This window comes from Papaver somniferum, chromosome 11 (genome assembly GCF_003573695.1).
Source record: "Papaver somniferum cultivar HN1 chromosome 11, ASM357369v1, whole genome shotgun sequence".
In the NCBI taxonomy this organism is placed as follows: Eukaryota; Viridiplantae; Streptophyta; class Magnoliopsida; order Ranunculales; family Papaveraceae; genus Papaver; species Papaver somniferum.
In genome coordinates this window covers 43561382-43566308 of record NC_039368.1, presented here as the reverse complement: position 1 = coordinate 43566308, position 4927 = coordinate 43561382, and the positions used below count along the sequence as shown (strand labels likewise).

The 4927-nt window shown below is 40.6% G+C and overlaps 1 pseudogene; it reads right to left on the bottom strand.

Moving 5' to 3' along the window:
• Window positions 1-551: 551 nt before the first annotated feature.
• On the bottom strand, window positions 552-651 carry LOC113325480 (annotated as a pseudogene).
• Window positions 652-4927: the final 4276 nt, after the last annotated feature.

The following is a 4927-nucleotide window of genomic DNA, read 5'->3' as shown; positions in this document are numbered from 1 at the left end:
ATAGAATTCCCTACCTTATTCTGTTGCATGCCTGAACGTAAAAGAGACGCCCTAGGTAGATTTGTTAAAGAGAAACCTAGTAGTTCTAAGCGTCTTGATTACCTCAATTTAGAAAGTCCGATTCGTGAAGATTCCGTTTTTGAACGTCCGTTTGAGGAAAGAATCCCTGATAGTCCAATAGCCAGAAATGGCAACTTTGAAAGCCTTGTTGAATCCTACTAGGACTACTCGTCCCTCGTGTATCAGGTTACCTGAAACTGAAGCAAATTATGAACTTAAGCCTGGAACCTTACAGTTGCTCCCAATCTTTTTAGGAAAAGAAAATGAAAACCCCTATTTCCATGTTAGGGACTTTGAGGAAATTTGTAGTACCCTGAAAATTAGAAACCTTGATGATGATGCTTTAAAACTCAGGTTATTCCCCTTTTCCTTAAAAGATAAAGCCAAGTCGTGGCTGTATAGTTTGGCTTCCGAATCAATTGAAACCTATGAACAACTTACATCTGCCTTTTTGAACAAGTTTTTCCCTAGGCACAAAACCTCGTCTATTAGGACGCAAATCTGCACGTTTACACAACAGGAGGGAGAATCTTTGTATAGGTATTTGGAAAGGTTCAATGATTTATTATCCCAATGTCCTCATCATGGTTTAGAAAAGGTTAGGTTAGTTCAGATCCTTTATGAGGGTTTAGATTATCCCACCACAACTACAGTAGAGTCCATGTGTACAGGTGGGTTTGAAAACCAAACAGTTGATGATGCGATGACATATTTGCATGAAATCGCCGAAAAGACCCAACAATGGGAAAGCAATAGGGTACCCCAGAAAACAATTCTTCTAGGCAGAGGAAACGTTAATAGGGTAGAAGGAAGCTTTGAATCAGATGCCAAAATTGCTGCTATAGCGAAAAGGTTAGAAGCTTTAGAAGTGGGTCACACTAGTGGTAGATTGGAGCCTTTTTGGGAAGGCCAGAATAATGAAGAGCAAGCCAATGCTCTCTATAATAACACTAGGTATGATAACCGTCAGAAGTTTGACCCATATTCAGAAACCTATAATCCTGGTTGGAGAAACCATCCGAACCTTTCATGGTCTAAGGGCCAGAGTCAAGGTCAGTTTAGTAATTCTAATGCTCCCCCAGGTTTTGGTTACACTAAGAATTCATCAGGCCCAGAAAACAAAACGACTAGCTTAGAGGAATCTATTAAGATGTTAGCAAAAACTCAGGATATGTTAGCACAGAGCCAAATTAGTTTTCAACAGGAAACCAAGCAGAACTTTCAAACTAATGCTCAGAGCCTTGCTAAGCTAGAACTTCAAGTCGGCCAAATAGCTAAGACCTTAAGTGAGAGAGATAACGGAAGGCTCCCTAGTCAGACTACCCCCAACCCTAGAGGAGTTCATGAAGTAGGTGCAAAACCATCGAATCAATTGAATGCTATTAGAACCCTTAGGAGTGGTAGAGTAGTAGACAATCAGGTAACCATGCCCGATAGTGAACATACTGTAGTTCACCCCTCAGGATCTCATCCCTCAGGACCACTAACTGAGGGGACTGATAAAATTTCCGATGATGCCAATTCGGTTCCGAGAGGTCTGATTCTGTGCCTAGAGCCCCATTTCCCCAGCTATTAGCATCAACAAAGAAGGAATCGAACTTTAATGACATATTGGAGGTTTTTAAGCAAGTTACCATAAACCTTCCTTTATTAGATGCAATTAGGAAAATTCCTGCTTATGCCAAGTTCCTTAAGGATATGTGTACGCGAAAGCGAAAACTTAGCGTCCATAAGAAAGCTTTAGCTAGTCAGGAAGGTCAATCATTCAGAACACTACCACTCCAAAGTACAAAGACCCAGGTTCCCCAACCATTGCTTGTACAATAGGTAAACACCGGGTAGAAAAAGCTTTACTTGACTTAGGAGCCAGTGTGAACTTACTGCCGTACCATGTGTACTTACAGCTAGGACTTGGTGAAATGAAACCTACTCAGATAACACTGCAGTTAGCTGATAGGTCTGTCAAAATTCCTCGAGGTGTTATCGAGGATGTTCTTATTGAGGTCGACAAGTTTATTTATCCAGTGGATTTCGTGGTCCTAGATACCCAACCTGTCCCTGACCCAGAGAACCAGATACCATTCTTAGCTACGTCTAATGCGATCATAAACTGTCGAAATGGTGTGATGAATTTATCCTTTGGTAATATGACTATCGAAATGAACATTTTTAATGTCAGTAAGCTACCTTATGAGCTAGATGACACATGTGTTAAAGAGGTGAATATGATAGAATCCTTAGTTCAGGAGTCATTACCAAACATCTTGTCTGAAGACCCATTAGAGAGTTGTCTATCCCATTTTGGTTTAGATTTTGACGATGATAGTACCATTGAACAAGTGAATGCTCTATTAGATTCTACCCCTGTGTTAGACACTGATAGATGGAAAGCTAGGTTCGAACCATTACCAGCTTCTGAGACTACCTCAGTTCCTTCCTTAGAAGAGCCCCCTAAGTTGGACCTCAAACCACTACCAGATAACCTGAAGTATGTGTTCTTAGGCCCATCTGAGACTTTACCTGTGATTATTGCTGCCGACTTGGATAGTGATCAGGAAAGTAGGCTAGTAAAAGTACTTCAAGATAATAAGGAAGCTTTAGGGTGGTCTATAGCAGACATTAAGGGTATTAGTCCTACCGTTTGTATGCATCAGATTCATTTAGAGGAAGACTCCAAACCGTCTAGGGAGATGCAACGTCGACTGAACCCTAACATGAAAGAAGTAGTTCGAAAAGAGGTGCTTAAGTTGTTAGATGCGGGTATTATCTACCCAATTTCAGACAGTAAGTGGGTCAGCCCCGTTCAGGTTGTTCCCAAGAAATCAGGTATCACTGTAGTCCAGAATGAGGATAATGAGTTAATCCCAACCCGAGTGACCACGGGATGGCGTGTCTGTATCGACTATAGGAAATTGAACAAGGTCACAAGGAAGGATCACTTTCCCCTTCCTTTTATCGACCAAATGCTAGAGAGATTAGCTGGATATAGTTTCTATTGCTTTTTAGATGGCTTTTCCGGATATAATCAGATCGTTATTGCCCCAGAAGACCAAGAGAAAACCACTTTTACCTGTCCCTTTGGTACATTCGCGTATAGACGCATGCCTTTCGGGCTGTGTAATGCCCCTGCGACTTTTCAGCGTTGTATGATGAGCATATTTTCTGATATGGTAGAACGGTTTTTAGAGGTCTTTATGGATGATTTTTCAGTGTTTGGTTCATCTTTTGATGAGTGCTTGCATCATTTGACATTAGTGTTGACTAGGTGTAAGGAAAAGAATTTAGTGCTTAATTGGGAAAAATGCCATTTCATGGTTAAATCAGGAATTGTTTTAGGGCACATCATTTCTTCAAAGGGTATAGAGGTAGACAAAGCCAAAGTTGACCTTATTAAGACTTTACAGGTCCCAAAAACCGTAAAAGACATTAGGTCATTCCTAGGGCATGCAGGTTTTTACCGTCGATTCATTAAGGATTTTAGCTTGATTTCTAGACCTCTTTGCAATTTGCTTGCAAAAGATGTTAAGTTTGTCTTTGATGATGCTTGTTTAGAGGCTTTTGAGAAGCTTAAAAATTTACTCACTACCGCTCCCATAGTCCAGGCACCCAACTGGAACCTACCCTTTGAGATTATGTGTGATGCTTCAGATTATGCTATAGGCGTTGTGTTAGGTCAACGAGTAGACAAATTACTTCATGTGATTTACTATGCTAGCAAAACTCTGAATGATGCCCAATTGAACTATACAACTACCGAGAAGGAACTGCTAGCCATCGTGTTTGCCTTGGATAAGTTTAGATCCTACCTATTAGGTTCTAAGATCGTAATCTATACCGATCATGCTGCTTTGAAATACCTTTTGTCTAAGAAGGACACCAAACCTAGATTGATTAGGTGGATCCTATTGTTACAAGAATTTTCTCCAGACATTAGAGACAAAAAAGGGTGCTGAAAATGTAGTAGCAGACCACTTATCCAGGTTAGTTGTTAGTTCCCCTAGTGATGCCCTTCCTATAAGGGATAGCTTTCCTGACGAACAATTGTTCTCTGTTTCCCAATCACCTTGGTATGCAAATATAGTGAATTATCTTGTTACTGGCCGTACCCCTCAACATTGGGGTAAACAAGATCGTTCTAGGTTTTTAGCCGAGGTTAAGCATTTCTTTTGGGACGATCCTTATTTGTTTAAGTATTGTCCCGACCAGATTATTAGGAGATGTGTACCTGAGAGTGACCAGTCCAGTATTCTCTCCTTTTGTCATGAACATGCTTGTGGGGTCATTTTAGTGCTAAGAAGACTGCTGCTAAGATATTGCAGTGTGGATTTTACTGGCCTTCACTGTTTAAAGACTCCCATAGTCACTGTGTTTCTTGTGATCGTTGCCAGAGGTTAGGAACCATTTCCCGTAGAAATATGATGCCTTTGAACCCTATTTTAGTGATTGAGGTCTTTGATGTGTGGGGCATTGATTTTATGGGTCCATTTCCTAATTCTTTAGGTTATCTTTACATACTTGTCATTGTAGACTATGTGTCTAAGTGGGTTGAGGCGGTTCCGTGTAAAACAAATGACCATAGGGTCGTAATTAAGTTTTTGAAAGAGAATATACTTACACGTTTTGGTACACCGCGAGCTATAATTAGTGATGGGGGTTCACACTTTTGTAATAGACCGTTTGCTCTATTAATGAAACAATATGGTATTACCCACAAAGTAGCTACCCCGTATCACCCACAGACTAGTGGTCAGGTAGAGGTTTCCAATAGGGAAATTAAGCGTATTTTAGAGAAAATAGTTAATCCTAATAGGAAAGATTGGTCGTCGAGGCTTACTGATGCCTTATGGTCTTACCGTACCGCGTTTAA